Raw genomic sequence first — 18,815 nt, 5'->3', positions numbered from 1 at the left:
CCTAAAACTTGGTACTTCTGTAAATTCTACCCATATGGTGAAATGAGACACAGATACAAACTGAAATTGCTTTAAAGAAAGCAAAACTATATGAAATTTCTCATATGTCTGTGTTTGTGTGGAAGGTTCTTACCTGTCACAGAGAGAATGCAATGTTCATTGTGGCCTACATCTTTTTTTTTTTTTTTTCATTAACAGTAAAGCAGTTGCCCCTGATTCCTTTGAGGAGATTTGTAGTAATGATAATTATAGTGGTTTATATACTCTTACATAGAACCGTGTAAAGCAAAAAAAAAAAAAAAAAAAAACACTTTCACAGACCATTTGCTTCTCATAATAGCTTTGTCAGAGAATGAGGATTATTATCGACTTTTTCTATCAGAAGAATGAGAACCACAATGGTTAATATGATTCACAAATTTTAACCCATGCAGCAGAAGCCAAAGAAATATCAAGACTTCAATGCCTGCATCTTGCCCTGCAGATCCAGGAATTCTCTACTTCCTCCTTCAGAGTCAAGGAACTACTTTTTCTTCATTTATTTTATATCTGACTTTTTTTTTTCTCATGTGTATTGAGAACCAAGGGTAAGATAGACTTCCAGGAACTAAGTGCAGACCAGAGATAAAGAAGTTGTCTAACTGCAAAATTCTGGGAGGCAATTTTAAGAAACAGATGAGCTGGATGAAGTTCCTATCTAAATTGAGTGTTCAGGGGCAATAGGCAGGATAGAGGTTAGAGCCTTAAAAAAGAATCTCAAAGGGATTGGAATATGCATGATGTCTTCAATTGTGGTTATGACCATATATGAAGGGAACCAAATTCTCTAAGACTCAAATTACTCCTCTCGAACCTGAGATTAATGATAGTCCATCCTCTGATGTTTCCTCTGCTGATAACAAGAGAAAAATGCATGTAAACTATAAAACACAAAATTGCAATCTATAAAACACTTTACAAATGAGAATTAATTATTTTCTGTCTGTTCATATACAGAACTTCAGAAAGAGTATAAACACTTTAGGTAGGGCAAGCATTACCTGAGGGAGAGAAAACATCAAAATGCTAATCCCCAAATTGAAATTTTTAGAGCTGTATATTTGCATATAGCCTAAAATCCCTTCCAAAATAGCTGGAATGCATTTAGTTACTTTTAAAAACCACATATTGAGTTGTTATTAATTTATTATAGATGAGGCAATGTTTTCCTTTTAAAAAGTTTTCTTCATTGTGCCAAAGGCACCAGTAGAAAATTTAGAGTATTTTATATGCAATAGAATATGCATAGTGGTATCAATAATAAATAGCATTTTCCACAGTGGAGCATGTGAGCCACTTGCTCAGAGAGCAGAGTCACTCACTCTTGGTGAGCTAAAAATACCTCAGTGACAAATTTCAGGAAAGAAAGAGACTCACTGTTCATTTTCCGAGGCTAGAACCTGGACTGAATGGTTCATGATGCCCTTATTATCTCTTCTCATTATCTTGTACATTAAAACTCTAACACAGTCTAGTACACACCGCTATATGAGAACCCTGTCCCCTAAGCCATATCTGCTTCATTTTAATAACAGAATGATTTTCCCCATGCCAAGTTCCACCATTTATCTTTTAAGAAAAACCCTGAACAGCCCTGGATAACATAAGGCACACAATTTTATTAATAAAATGAAATGCCTGTTGAATGAACAAATGCAAAAAAAATGTTGTCAAGATATTATATAGGGATGACACTACTATTATTAGTGTACAGAGTGTCTGCTCTCATGAGTTTGTCTGAGCACGAAAACACCTTAGAAGATTACAGTCTCAGTGGTACACTGCCATAGTACTTTGGTCTTTCCACAGATATAACCAAAGAGAAAGAAAATTCCATGGGACATGAAACTAGGAAGCTAAAGTGGACCTTAACTGATAAAACAATCATGACAAAAAGACATCTGTTTATAAATATGAGTTAGATGAGCATTGAATGATTTTGCGATGTGATGAATATAGAATTCTATTTATTTCCACTTGTGCACCCTTTATGGTATTGATTCTTGCAATTAGGTTGTCAAACACAATAAATCCTATACATTTTAAATGTGAATTTGAAGGGTTAATATGAGATTTTGATAGCAGATAAGAGGGAAAAATGCATCCTCAGGACAACAGAAACTTGTTTCAAATCTGATAAACTTCAAATCCTACATGAAAATCTACTAGTGGAACATGGCCACTGGTACCAAAAATGTCATCAATGAGATTGACAGGTATGTTTTAAATATGTGAACTAAAAAACAGAGAGAGAAATAAATGTATGGGATTGCAAAAGAATTAATGTTTATATAATTTATACTGGGAAAATGTCTGACTGTGATGGGAGTGAATTAGTACCTAAAATATTCATGTCTAACTCAACAACTTTCTAATGGGTGACCTTGAACAAGTCCCTTTATTTGAACTTCAGTTTCTACTTAAATAAATAGGAAGTAATAGCAACTGAATTGTCTACTCAAGAATGATGATAGCCAGATGACCTCAGAAAGCACATAGGACATTTTCTTGCCAATAAATTGGTTTGTGTATGTATGCAAACTGCTAGTGGTGATCACATGTACGTAATATATGTGAGCCTAAAGGCAATATTAGCTATTATTATTTCCCAATTAAGCAAGATTGACTTAATTCAACTCATGTCTTGCAGAATTTTGAGGAATTAGATTAAGATGTTTTCCCCAATTTGTTTAAAATTACATATACACAACCAAAGATTTGCTTTGTTGAAAGTAAGACAGATTTTTTGATTTGGAATCACATTCTTATTTTAAAAAGAACAAAAGAGAAATTCTGAGTGTTGGTGGGGCAGGAGAATATATTCTGGGAAATCAGCCTAAATCATTCAGAATCTTTCTATAATTACCCTTTAAAGAATTTCTTGTCATGAGCATAAAACCAGATAGTACTTGTCTTCATCAATGAGTAACTTCTTTGTTATTTTACAGAAAACTGTTTTGTCATTCAAGACTGTTCTTTGTGTTTGAAGCTGAATCCACTTAGTTCATTTATTCATCAAAGATTTCATTTATTTATTTGTTATTGGGTTAATTTATTTTATTTCTTTCTAAACACACTTTTCTATCATCTTCCCTTTTTTTTCAGTTTCTAAGGCCAAACATGTGACATCATCCTTACTCATCTCATTCTCTAATGTAACATTTACCGTCCATCAACAAATACTGTCTATTCTCTGCTCAAAGTAGACCCAGAAATTAACCCTGTCTCATCATCTCCACTACCACCAACTGGATTTTGCAGAAGCTAAGAGATTATCCTGTTTTCTTCCGGCCCTTTTATAACATGTTCTTAATTCACAGTCAGAATGTTCCTGGTAAAATTTAAATCAGATCACCCCTGTGTTCCAGATTTTCCGGTAGATTCCTATTTTACACTTACTCTTACCCTCCATCACTCTGCTGCAACCCCCAGCCTACCTGTTATTTCTAGAACCCACCGACATGCTCCCCTATGTCCCATTCCATCTTCTTAAAATGCTCCTTCTCTGGTACCTCTGTATCTCCCTTTTCCTCTTCCTTTAGTTCTTTGCTCAGTGTCAACTCCTTAGCATCCACATACTTAAAATTGTACCCTCTGTCATTCTCCAACTTCATTCTCCTTGTTTGCCCTTATGTCATTAATCCCTAACTGGTCTATTATATATCTTTTGCTTATTTGTGTAAATTTGTCACCTCCACTCCTTTTAGAAGTTAGCTAAACATAGGAAATAAATTCTGTCTTATTGTTCTTTCATTGTATCCCTCAAACAACTAGAAGTGTGCCAGGTACAAAGAAGTTCTTCAAGGAATAAGTATGGAGAGAATTAATTTGTTCTAGGGAATGGAATACAGAAAATAGCCCTTGATATAAGTAATCCTCAGAGTGACCCCATTAAGCTACCATTGCAATTATCTGCATTGCAGAGACCACCGAGGAACAAAAAGTTAAGGAACTTGCTCATTTCACACGGCGTCTGAGTGGAGAAACCATGTGAAGCAGAGGGTTAATGGAGAAATTTAATAACCTGCACTCAAATTGCCAATTGGGAAAACATGTACAGAAGTGAAAAACATATTTCCAATATCTGTTTCTTTATTTTTAAAATTTATTTCAATGTTAAGCAAATAATTTTCCCGCTTAACTTTAACTTGGGTATAATTTACAAATAAAAATCATATATATATATATATATATATATATATATATATATATATATATATATATATATATATATTTAAGGTATACAATGTAATGATTCTACATTAATATACATTGTGAAATTACTATGACACATCCAGTTAATTAACACATCTATCACCTCATGTTTACTAGTTTGTATGTGTGTGTAGTGAGAACACTGAGGATGTACTTCAAATTACACCAAATGTTATCTTTTAAATGGTAGTCTATGCAAAACTCATAGTAGGCATGGGCTTTTGTTGGAGAGCATATCAGCATGTATAAAGTTATTTGATAGTTGTTTGCTTCTAACTCAATCCTCAGAGGTAAAGTAACAATATTTGGTTGGCAGACGTGGAGTTAAAAAGAGAGTTTTGTGCCTGAGCTGACTCCAAATGCTGAATCTCTGATTTATGCGATTGGAACAATCTCAGATTTCTTATTAGAAAAACGAGGGTCACATCGCCAGGTTACCCACCTCTCAGAGTAGTGCCAATGTGAATTTATGTACTGTTTATATAAATGGATGTCATTCTTAAGAATATGAAGGTGATGATAGGTTCATTGTTTTAGCATTGGAACAGTGGTTAAGAGCACAGATGGTGGAGGTTACCTTCAGAGTTTCTCAGTTGCTGTATGACCTTGAGCAAGCTACTGAACTTTTTTGTGTCTTGGTGGTCTCTGTAATGCAGATAATTGCAATAGGACCTTCACAGGGTCACTCCGAGGATTACATATATCAAGAGCTCAGAGCCTTTTTGAAGTATAATAAGCACAACACAAATTTAGCTGTTAATTTCAGAAATGTTAGTTTCAAACATCAGTTTCTGTCTTTAGAGGAAAAAGTAGAAATGAAACAGCAAGAGCTCACAACTGCAAATAGGCAGAAGCCCACAGTGATAGATCCTGGGGGTGAGGTGGGGAGGCATTACTCTTAAGTGTAATTTGAAGTGGATGCTGTCATCAAACCAACTGAGGAGTCGGTGAAATAGAAAGTGTTATCTCCAGAAGACTCTGGGCAATGGGTTTTAGTATCAAAAAAGCGATACCCAATATCTGTGTTTAAGAAGAAAATTATGAACTCTGATGGAGAAAAACGTATTCCTGTTTCATATTTTAAAAAACATGACTGACAGAACTGGAAAAATAGGCTGAATAAGAATGATCCTTTTGGATGTTTATTTTTACTCTCTGTAAATTCATAGCCGCATTGATATCTCAGAGTTGTCTCATTATACAAGTAACAAGAGGTATTTTATATAAAGAACACACAGAGCTAGCAAGGGCAAAGGAATTCAGCCTCTTTCTTATTGAAAGGTAATTTGTAAATTGTCAAATAGGTAAAGTATGAACCTGAAATATCACATTTCCAAAAGCATGGGTACTAGGAAATGTGATTAACTGGGCCTCTTCACAGATTTCGAAAGAAGTGACTTGATTTTTTCCTTTTAATTTTTGAGTTTGAGGCAATTTGACAATGACACAAAAGCACTCTGTTTGGAAGTCCAGTGAATATTTTACTGAAGGTTCAAAATGACTCTTCTATTATAAATTCTGCAATTTTCCTTTATCTGGAAAGAAACACAGCAAGAATCATGAGTTTGAAGGCATAAAAACATAGCTACATAGCTGAATTCATGGTAACATTTAAGGAAAACCAGGTCAGAATAGCCACAGGTTGTTTGAACCACTAGGATAAGAAGATTCCATCCCTGCAAGCAGAACCTTTGTAATTGGGGAAGGAACCATCCATTCTTGAAATAATAATAGGCAAAGATTCTGCTCCAAAAGGGACGGACTGTCAACCTGATTTTAATAATAGAAATCTGATTTTGCATTCTTCTGCTTATAGTACTCAATGGCATCAACTATAGACATATCTTCTGTCTGCTTAGCCCAGCACCTCCCCTAACTGGGTTACCACGACCCCTGACATGGCATGACTGACACTCTCTGCTTTCTCTCATGGAGCCCTTGCTCTCACTATTTGGTGTATCCTCTCTTATAATTTTCACATGCTGCCGGTGCTTGAAATAAATTAGGGCCCATGTCATCCATCACCCTTGAAAGGTGCACAAGACCACCACGTATTTTTCCCTGATGAAGACCCACATATTCCTAAATACTCGGTCAGCTATTACTCTCTCTACAAACCCTTTCGTGACCTCTTCTTTCCCACCTCCATTAATTCTATGGGATCTGGCAGGACCTTAGGTTTATCTCTAACCATGAATGCAGAGTGAATGGTAAATGTTTGTTTATCTGCCACCACTGAAATCTCCTCTCCTTCAGGAAAAGCCCTGCCTTGAATTTGATTCATATTTTCCATTTCCAAAAGCCTCATGCATAGAAAGTTTTTAAAACTGTTTTGTTTCTCAACGAAGAAAGGACATCTTTTGTATCATAAAAATAAAAGTTTTCTATGGGAAAGTCACATTGCTTTGTTTGGAAGTATTTCTTCTTGCTGGAGACAGAGGTATTTTAATTATGGTCCTCTTTCAACGATTTTCATAATCAAGCATTTGGGTATAATTTTGTGGAAATGCCAATGAGTCCACTGGACTTTCTTAATTGTAATATAATAGTTTATCCTACTAAAGGCACCTTACTTTTTGCTGATGTGATAATGACAGTCTATTATGAGTCCATTAGGTTATTCCTTATGGAACCAACACAGGAAACAAATGTAATTTGCAGATTAATGTTTGGTTATGAAAAATAAAAAGACTTATTCTTTCTTCCAAATATTCTTGTGCTATTTGGTATCTGTCATGGAGAATGGGACAATAGGGGAAGGACAGAAATTATAGGGAGCTCATGGAAGTACTGCCACAAGCAAAACCAAAGACTTGGACAATCAGCTGGGAGTCATTTGAGGCCCATATGATATTGACTGTGTCTACTTTGAGCCATGGCCTTTTCCAGAATAAATCTCTAGAGTGCCCCAGGACCTCACACTAATATGGACACTCATCAAAATAGAATATAAAACTCATTCCCATTTTTTTTAATTGGTACATATTAGTTATACAGGATACAGAGTTTCATAGTGACGTATTCATACAAGTATGTAACATAATTTGCATGGTCTTACTTCCCCCTACCTCCTCTTAATCTCCCTTCCTTCCTCCCACTTCATACTCTTGCTTCCTTACCTCTCCATATCTTCCTGACCCCAGACCCCAATTCCCATCCTCTACACTAACCATCTCCCTTCTAGATCCATGAAGTCCACTTTTCCCCTCTTCTGCTAGCCTCCATGATAAGATAAAATGTGATACTTTTGTTTCTGTGTCTGACTTATTTTGCTTAACACGATGATCTCTAGTTCCATCAATTTCCGTGCAAATGATTTAATTTAATTTTTTAACAAATATGGATGAATAATACCCTATTGTTTACAAATATCACATTTCCTTTATCCATTCATCTGTGACAGATACCTAGGCTGTTTCCATTTCGTGGCTATTGTCATCTATCATTATAGTATGCTGACTTTAATTCTCTTGGATAAGTAGAAGTGGTGTAGTTGGATCATCTGGGAATTTTATTTTTGAATTTTTTTTTGAAAGAAACTCATACTGATTTCCTTAGTGGTTGTACTAACTTAGACTCTCACCAATAGTGTGTAAGAGATCCTTTTCCTGCACCAGCATTGACTGTTATTTGCATTCTTCATGATGGCCATTCTGACTGTAGTGAGGTGGAATCTCAATGTAGTTTTGATTTGCATTTCCCTGATGGCCAGAGATGTTGAACATTTTTTCCCATATTTGTTGGCCATTTCTTTTGAAAAGTGTCTGATTACTTATTGCACCCATTTACTGAGTGGGTTGTTTGTTTATTTGTATTGGTGTTGTTTGAGTTTTTTATATAATCTGGATATAAAGTTCTATATATGTTCTGATGCAAGAGTAGCTGGCAAAGAATTTCTCCCAATTGTGTAGACTGTCGCTTTAATTTTTTGTTTCCTTTGCTATGCGAAAAGCTTTTTAATTTGATACCATTCTGTTTACCTATTCTTGGTTTTATTTCCTGAACTAATATGAGTCCTGTTCAAGAAGTTTTCCCCTGTACCTATACGTTGGAGTGTTTCCCTGATATTTTCTTCTAACAATCGCAAAGTTTCTGATCTTGTAATTAGGTCTTTAATCCATTTTGAATAGACTTTTGTACAGATAAGAGGTGGGATCTAGTTTCCTTCTTTTACATATGACTATCCAGCTTTCCCAGCACCATTTGTTAAAGAGGAGGTCTTTTCTCCAAGGTATGTTTCTGTCAACTTGGTGGAAAATCAGATGACTACTGCTAGGTGGGTTTGTCTCTGAGTCTTCTAGGCCAATCCTTTGATCTCTGTGTCTGTTTTTATGTGAGAACCTTGCTGTTTTTGTAATTATGACTTTGTAGAATAATTTGAAATCAGGTATCTAGAAATTGCTCTCACTATTCTGGGTCTTTTATTCTTGCATACGAATTTTTGGATATATTTCATCCTAGTTCTGTAAAGAACATCATTGGTATTTTGATAAGGATTGCTTTGAGTCTATAGATCATTTTTGGTAAAATAGCCATTTTAGCAATATTAATTCTGCCTATTCATGAACATGGGAGGCCTTTGATATTCTAGTATCTTCTTCAACTTCTTTCTTCAGTGTTTTACCATTTTATCGAAAAGGTCTTTTACCTTCTTGGTTATGTTAACCTTAATTATTTTGTTGTTATTGTTGTTTGTTTGGTTTTTTTTAAGCTATTTTGGATTATTTTTCTGATGTATTTTGCAGTTGATTCATTATTGTATATGGGAAAGCTATTGATTATTATGTTGATTTTTATTCTGCTATTTTACTGAATTTCTTTATCAGATCTAGAAGTCTTCTAGATACAGGATCATATTGTCTGCTAATACAGATAAACTCATTTTAAATTGAATGCTAACAACTTTGAAATAGAAAAAAATATTTTTATCTAAAGGAATACAGCCCTCTTAAAAATAACTTCAACTTAAGTCGGGGGTGGGGGGAATGCATCTCAATTTTGAATTCCACAGTATACAAAATGTCCTGATAAATATCTTTGACATACAATAATCGTCACATAAATAAAACAAAAGTCATCATTGAAATTTAGCACAACACATTGTGCTATCTGTCAAGTAGCATCATAAAAAAGCCCTAGTTTTTTAGCTCACTAGAAAATCCACCCAAATATTAATAGTTGCCTTCAGGTCCACAGTCCTATAAACAGCATATAGATTTTTATTTCTTTGTATTGTTTCAGATACTGAAAATATGTTCTACCTATCTCAATTCTCTTTTATTTTCTTCATTTCAACCTAAATTCTCCCTTGCTTTGTGAAGTTTACTTGATAAACCCATCTTACCATTCTTCAAAATATTTTAAATCTTAACTATCATGTTATTTAACTTGACATCCATTTATACATCCCACCTGGAGGCAGGTGGGGTGTGGCTGGAGGAAGGGGTTAATTGGGGGCGTGGCTATGGGTATATATTTTGTATTTGCAGCATAGTCTCTCTCTCTCTCTCTCTCTCTCTCTCTCTCTCTCTCTCTCTCTGCTTCCTGGTCCCTTATTCTTGAGGATAAGACATAATTTTCAGATTACTTAAAAATACTTTCATAATATACTAAACATTATGTAGTATACAATAGCTCCTTGGTAATATAAGAATATAATAATTTTTGAATGTAAGGAATTTAATGAATTGATAATCCAACTGAGCATGGTAATAAAGAATGCCCTTGGGATATTTTTATTTTCTTTTAAAAGTGTATTAGAACTGTTTCAAAATTAAATTATATATAAAATAAAGTAATACTATGTTTAAAAATTGGCAAATTTAGCATTGACAACCACTAGGTAAATTTAGCTTTTGTTCTTCACATTGAACACAGATACTGCATATCTGACAAATAAAGAAAAATCTATTGTTTTAAGATATTTCAAGCCAATTTTGAGAAATTTCATAACACTGAATTCTGGGAAAAAGTATGACACATAGGAACTTACATAGTCTTCAGTAAATCTCGAATGTCTTCAGTGGCAATTTTTAAAGACACACATGCATTCCTAATTTATAATGTCATATTTGCATCACCATAAACCAACCAGTAATATTTGAAATATTTCAAAATGACTCAGGGGTACCTAAACCTTTTCAAGAAAATACAAGAAGCCTGGTGTGGATGGCTCTTAGTATACAAAGGAAAGACTGGCACAACTGTTGTCTAGTCATATGGAAACCTGTGAATCATAGTAGAATGGAAGATTTTCAGTGCAGAAAGAAAGCCTTGAGACATTTTAAGTTTAAGAAGAGTTATTTGTTTTTTTTTTTTTTTTTGCTGTCATATATAAATTTTTTTTATTGGTTGTTCAAAACATTACAAAGCTCATGATATATCATCTTTCATACATTTGACTCAATTGGGTTATGAACTCCCATTTTTACCCCAAATACAAATTGCAGAATCACATCAGTTACACACTCACATTTTTACATAATGGCATATTAAAAAAAAAAAAAAAAGAAGAGTTATTTGATTTTATTTTCATGATTAAAGTTTATTCTGGAGTGTTATGGTTTGGAGGTGAGGTGTGCCCCAAAACCTCGTGTGTGAGACAATATAAGAAGGTTCAGGGGAGAAATGATTGGGTTGTTAGAGCCTTAACCTAATCAGTGAATTAATCCCTGGTGGGATTAACTGAGTGGTAATGGAGGTGGGTGGGGTGCGGCTGGAGGAAGGGTTAATTGGGGGGCGTGGCTATGGGTATATATTTTGTATCTGCAGCATAGAGTCTCTCTCTCCCCCCTCCCCCTCTCCTCCTTCCCCCTCCCCTCTCCCCTCTCCCCCCTCCCTCTCCCTGCTCCCTCTCCCTGCTCCCTCTCCCCCTCTCCCTCTCTCTCTCCCTTTCCCTCTCCCTCTCCCTTTCCCTCTCCCTCTCCCTCTCCCCCTCCCTCCCTCTCTTCTTCCTGGTCCCTGTGATTTGAGCTGCTTCCCTCTACCACCCTCTCCTGCCATGTTGTTCAGGCTCACCTTGAACCCTGAGAAATAGAGACTGCCTTCTATAGACTAAGTCCTCCGAAACCGTAAGCCCCTGAATAAACTTTTCGTCTTCTATAGTTGTTCTGGTCAGATCCTTTAGTCACAGCAGCAAAAATACTACCTAAAACATGGAGGCTCTTGAACAGTGTGGAGAGGAGCAGCGGGAGTAGAAGCAGGAGAGCAAATGAGATGGTGGCCATTGTTGCAGGGAATGAAAGAGACTGCAGCTCTTCTAGGGCACCAGCCATGGAGATGTGAAAAGTAGCAGGATCCTAGCTAAATGTCAAGGGAGAACACATAGGACTTGCTCACTGGTCATAGAGTGTGGAAAAAAATCACAAAATCGGTGAAGGTCACAGGTTTTCACTGGAATGAGTGATGAGAATATTTCTCCTTTTTATGATCTTGGTGCCCCGTGTGTTTTTAATATTATTTCTCTTCAAATGCTCCTAGTGCAGCCAGGCAACCCTGGAATTTGTTAAGAAAATCACATGATCTCTCTTAGTTTCAGATTGACTTTTTGTGATATTCAGATATCAAAATTACATACAAAATCTTAGATTGAAAGTGGCTTATAGGTAAAATGTGTGTTTGTATTGTGTGTTGTGACAAACATTGAGAAACATCTATCACTTTGTCTTAGTACAGGAATTCAATAAATGTTGACTGTAATTATTATTAGTCACACACACACACACACACACACACACACACACATATATATATATATATATATATATATATATATATATATATATATAATTTGCTGTTGGGTTTTGATACCCTTTGGTAATGTTTTCTATTGTATAGTGGTTGTTGGCTCAAATTTTACTATCTCAGATCATGTACACAAGTGTCCTTTTGCCCTAGGGTAGCTTTCTGAATTCCAGAACTCAGAGGAACTTTTCTGGATTTGCTAATATCTTCCGATGCCAAGTGTCCTAGAAGTTTCTCTGTGCAAAAGTGAAGAGCAGCAGCTCACTCAGCAGGAACAATCAGTATCAGCTGATATGGTTCAATCCCAGGTAAAGGTCAATAAACCTAGGCAGGATCAAAACAAACAGAATAAGAACAGTTTGTTGAGACTGCTGAGCAATTAGGGAAGTATTTCAGTAAAGGATAAGAAAAGGGAGATAAAAATACATGATCCAAATCAAATGATCCAAATCTGCAGGTGGGTAAACAATTTTTAATTAAAATTAAGCATGTATAAAATGTGCAATCAGTACAGATGAGTATGAAATTAAAAGATCTCTATCTTTAGTTCACCCATATAAGTAATTAATTTTTAGAATTTATGTTTTATTTTTCTGGTTTTATTTACATATCACTCCATTTTTTAATGCTTTTTAAATTTGCTTGTTTGGTTTTTTGGTGGTACTGAGGATTGAACCCAGGTGTGCTCTACCACTAATCTAAATCCTCAGGTGTTGCTTTCTTTCTTTCTTTTTTTTTTTTTTTTAATTTTGAGACAGAGTTTCACTCAGTTGCTAAGGCTGGCTAAAACTTGCAATCCTTTTGCCTCAGTATCCTGAGTCAATGGGATTAAAGGTATGTGGCATGGCACCCAGTACCCAATTTTTTAACATTATCAAATTTAAGATTTATTTATTTACTCCTGGATATAAGATAAAGAATTTTGATTATTTCTACTGGTCTTGATTTTGTTCCCCTCAGCTATCTCACATATTCTTTATAATTTTATTTTCACACACCTGTTTGCCACATTAATTTTTCTGTGAATCCATTAACCTTTTAGACAGTGTAGTTAATTTCCTCTTATAAAAGTTAAGATATTTAACATCTCTTCAGTCTTTCTTTCATTTCTCTTTCTCCTTCTAAGGTTTAATATATTTATACCACTACTTTCTTTTTTTTTTTTTTGATGGGGTAGGTACCAGGAATTGAACTCAGGCATCCTGGACCACTGAGTCACATCCCCAGGCCTATTTTATGTTTTCTTTAGCGGCAGGGTCTCACTGAGTTGCTTAGTGCCTTGCTGTTGCTGAGGCTGGCTTCAAACTGGAGATTCTCCTGCCTCAGCCTCCTGAGTTGCTGGGATTACGGGTGTATACCATAACTTTCATTAAAAATTTATAACATTTATTTTCCATACTATAATTTTGCTTTACGTTTCTATATTTGTCTCCAATTTGATTTTTAAAATTGAAAGTCAATAAGTAGACTTTCTCCTGCTACTATTATATGCATACCATCCTTTATAATCCATTGGCTTCGTTAGCAAGGAAAAGTGATACTTGTGTACAACATTCTGCTCCAGGAAAATTTTTCCATGTTGAAGTGAAACACATCCTCCTTTCTCTTCTCCATCACTTGCTCAGAAATATGCTACCATTTGGTTTCTTTATATTTGAGCCATTGCTCTCTTGTATAGCTTCTCTGCATAGTTTCCAATCACATGTTTCTCTGGATAGATGCATCACATGTGATCCTCAATGTTTTTCTAATATCATCCTATTCCCTCAAACACATTGTTTGTTGAAGAAGCAATGAACACAGAAGCTGAGATTAGTTTTTACTAATTAGTTTTTGTCTAATCTGGATTCCATTGTTTCTTGGATCTAATAGCATCCTAAATTTCTCTGCTATCTAAAACTTGTGTGCATAGCCCAGGAGGTATTTTTTCATTCTGGATAGGGTCAAATTGAGGCACCTATCTTCCATTATTGCTAAGCCAATTCGTGTAAGTTAAAATGGTACCATGCAGAAAATGCAATTATATGCTCAAAAGTATTTTTGCTTAGAAGCTCCCCGAGTCCCTTTATCCCCTAATATCCTAAAAATGGGGCTGGGATGTGGCTAAGTAGCAGTGACCTAAACTTGCGTGTGTAAGGATTCTGATTTCATCATTAGAACTGCAAGGAAAGAAAAAAAATCCTCAGGATGTATATTATGACACATCTTCCTCTTATACCTGAATCTATTTAAAAGTTGTTAGGAGAAAACAGGAAATTCAAACTTTCTCTTCTTTAAGTTAGTCAAGCACAGGTCTTACGGTGCTTTGTTAAGAATGTATTTATTATAGAACTCAGTTCCAAAGAATTGTCCTTTATGTAGTAACTTCTTCACATCTTGCCATCTAATCTTAGAAAGTCTCATAAGGGAGTTGCCCTTATTCCCAAATGTGGATGAAGAAACCAAAGCATGCAGATTCTCCCAAGATCTCAAGGCATATCCAGGACTTGAATCTAACACCTGAATCCATGACTGATATATGTTTTCTTATTAAAGGTTCTCTATATAGCAGTGTACATTGGAAGTTGAGGATTTTGAAAGGTATTCACTTTAACTTTGACCATTCTCATTAAAGGGTAGATTGTGAAGCATTCAGTCCAAAATGATGATGATTATGATGATGGTGATATGATGATGATGATGATGATGACGACGATGACGATGATGATAACAATAACAATAGGAGATGGAAAAAGAAAAAAAGAAAAGAAAAAAGATGTAATCTTGGTAAAGCACTTTAATATGAGAATTTGGGAGAAGCTGTTACATCCAAAAAGATGATGGGGTCTTTCTTTGATGCTAATCACAATTTCACATGATTTTCACATGTTTACATACTCCTGATTGAAAAAAAATTTATATAATGTTTTCCAAATTGTGTTCCAAAGAATTTTTCTTTATTCCATGGAAGACATAATAAAAATGTATTATTACAAACAGGGTTCATGCTTGAATGAATTCAAGGAACTTGAGGTCAAAATGAGCAAGTAGGTTTGTTCCTACCAAACCTCCTAAAGTTAAAATATATACTGTTATGTATTCTTGAATGGGGATGGAGTCAAGAGCAGACTATAATGCCTTCCAAATTATAGCACCATAGGACATCTCTTTCTAGAGCATCCTGCTAAAGTACTATGGACCCTTCTTTGGGAAACACATTATTTCTCACACTGAGGTAAGAAGACCCCTCAATGCAAGCATATAATGTCTAATGAGATATTCAGGATTATAAAATATAGAATGCTATCTATTCCTTTATATATATAAAAATGAAAAGAGAAATCTTCCATGCCACTGGAGATTCCAGTGATATACTTTGAGATAATAAAAGTTGCTCCATTACAATATCTCCCTGTTTAGATAGTAGCCATCTCTAGGTTATATAACATCTTTTATTTGTATTTGTAAACAAAATTTTATTTTCTATTGCTATAATTATTCAACATTGACTCTCCAGTGGAGTCTAGGAACTCTTCATTAGGATGTAGAATTGTCTGATTTCAGTAAACAACTTTGAACTTAAAAATGGAAATTAGCTGTTTGAGTAGATTTGAGAGGCTTGGATAGAGGGCAAAGCATCTCTCAGGTAGGGTGGTAATTAATCAAATAACCTGCTCTAGTGCTAGGGCACAGTGGGAGATTTATATATTCTAACTGATTATTGTCATTTGGAAAGTGAACAGCTTAGTTATGCATTTACTTGCAGCATTTTGTGATATTAATTGGGGGTCATTTGCTTTTTTTAGATACTTAGCTGAAGGAGGTTAATGTGTCTTTTGCATTAAAATAAATTTCTGCAAAGAAATGGAACATTTGTTTAGCAAGCAAAGAACACTCATTTTCTGTTTAGTCTTAATGAGCATCTCCAGTCCTCAAGGATGTTAGTGTTGAGTAGAAAAAGAAATAGAAGCCTTCTTTTAAAGAAAAAATAAAACGAGAAAACTTTAAGAAAAAAATACAAAAACTTTCATTGAAAGTCTGCTAACAGCTGGATAGATGGCATGTCTGCTATGGAGATGTAAAAAGAGAGCAAATGAGAGAATTTCCAACATAAAAAATTTACGGAGTTAAAAATACTTTCCTGCATATGAGATAGTAGATGATTAAACATCTAAGTCAACGTCTAAGTCATTAAGTCAAAGAGGATATTGCTTTTCCAATTTTGAAATGCTTAATGTGAAAACAGCATATTGGTGAAGGGCTTAAAAAGCATTGCGATTAATGTCATATAGTGAAATTCAGGCATTTTAGAAATGGAAAGTGAAACAACAAAAATAATATTCATGAAAAAGCATTAAAGGATGTTATTTTATTTCGGTTAAAACAGCATTTTCCATTAATATATTTTATCACCAGAGAAAGTAGTTTACAGTTATGGATGCTTTACTAATTACACTAGTAGTAAACATTCATGAAACAAACATAAATAACAGAAAATATAAAATTATATAAGAAAAAAGTATCTATGCTATTACTATTCACACATGTGAATTCATGTTGAACAGGTATATGCAATCTATATATTTAATGAAATCATGTTATATATTTGTATTCCATTATGTGTTTATACTAGATTTGTACTAAAAAATACTTACTAGGAAAATTGTAGAAATAATTTTTGATATTTACAGTTTTTACTTTAATTTTAAGTATTTTATCAGTCATCATTTCTTTTACATGTCCCCTGAATAATTATATGATAGTCCTTCATGGGAAATAGGAATAATTTATTTTATAATTTCCATTTAGCTAGTGTTTAAAATGTTCATATATTTCCATTATTATATATAATGAGAAAAATGTATTTAAAAATCTTATATAACTCTGTTCTGTAAATCTCTTCCTTTTTTATATAACTGGTGCTTTTACTCATTAAAACTATATATATATATATATATATACACACACACACACACACACACACACATACATACATATATGTAGATATATACACATATATACACACATATATGAATATTTTTTAAAAATCCCTGGACCCAAGAATGATATGCTTTCGTAAATTTTCTTCAATACTTTTGCATATTACAGGCATGGAACTATCTATTTTCTAGCTTGCTTTTTGTGTTTTTCATTTTGGAACATGTTTCTATATCATTTAATCTTCTCCATCATACTATTTATTACAAGATAATAACATAGCAACCACTCTTGCTGTCTTATTTGTGACATGGGACACCATAAGCCAGTTATTTAAGGGTTTAATCAACTCATTTAATTCATGTGTAAAAAGAATACAATAGATCTTAATCATATCCTTTTCATTGGGTTTTTGAGAAATTTAAATCCACATATAGACATATATGTGCTATATTCATAGATAAAGATATATACACACACTTAGCATAAAAGGAACCTAAAAAAAATATTAGGTTATCATACTATTTACACCTTCTCTTAAGATTGTATTGTTGTATTCTGCTGCCCAGACACTGGTATGGCTGTATGTATAAACGTGGCTGTATAACCAATGTGATCCTGCAATCTGTGCACGTGGAAAAATAAGAATGCATACCCCATTTGAATCAAATATATGACATGTCAAGATCATTGTATTGTCTTTAGCAACTAATAAAAAAAAATATATAAAATAGGGTCGGGGATGTGGCTCAGGGGTCAAGCACCCCTGAGTTCAATCCCTAATACCAAAAAAAAAAAAAAAAAAACCAAACTATGCAATGTGTGTATATAGCTGACCCACCACATGGTACTGACAATTTTTATTTTTTTATGTATCTGTTAAAAGTAAATATAATATTAAAAAAAGAATAATGATAAATAAAAAGTTTTGTACATGTTTAGTACAGATTAAAAAAAAGATTGTATTGTTTACCTCTGATTTTTCAAAGCACATTTTTGATGGTTATGCAATTTGGTTATATATTATAAATATGTGCATTATACATGTTTATACATGAACATATGTTTATATAAGCATGTTATGTAAATATGTGGTATATAATGAGCAACATATGCCCTTTTAGTTTCTAAAGAACAAATGAGAAATCCCTAAAAGTGTTTACCATTAACAATGGAATTTTTGCTAAATATTATAATCATGTGAGCCCTTCTTTTTCATTTTTTTAATGTCAAAATGTTTTTCCCAATGTTTGGATTTGGGGAAATTTTTAAAAAAATATTTGTGATATTGGAACTAAAATATTAATAAATGTATAGTTGAAGATGTAAGAAAAAAGGTACAGTCTATCCCAGTTCTGTATGTAAGGCTACATCTTAGCTATTATGTTTAGTCATAGAGTATCATACTATTAGTCAGATATTGACAAATCAAAGCATCCTCCAAGGAAAGTACCATATTCTCTAGTTGTGTGAAAAATCTCTTTTGTGTAGGGAAAAGCTGAAGAACTAAGAATTGAGAAAGAAAATTTTAGATCACAGGAAGGATTATGATGGCTGTTATCAAATCATAGAAGGCTGTTGTTGGGAAGATGAAATTAGCTGCCTCTGTATAGCTCGAGGGATCTATCTATATAATGATAAATCTCAAAAATCATATACAGATTGATTTTGTTGTTCACTCATTCATTAATTCAAGGTAATCAACAAATGCTTCTTGGCCTATCATAAGCACTATATGAGATTACAAAGACACTTCAGATTACAAGACTGGATAAGTCCTCCTAATTCCAGTGGTTTTGCAGAGTCCATCTTTAATCCAAAGAGAATTGGCATCTTTCCTTTCACAAAGGAAATAATGCATTCCTGCTTCAAGATAATTTTTTTTAGAAAATAAAAAAAAG

Source organism: Marmota flaviventris, chromosome 1 (assembly GCF_047511675.1).
Source record: "Marmota flaviventris isolate mMarFla1 chromosome 1, mMarFla1.hap1, whole genome shotgun sequence".
Classification (NCBI taxonomy): domain Eukaryota; kingdom Metazoa; phylum Chordata; class Mammalia; order Rodentia; family Sciuridae; genus Marmota; species Marmota flaviventris.
This window is presented reverse-complemented; position numbering follows the sequence as displayed.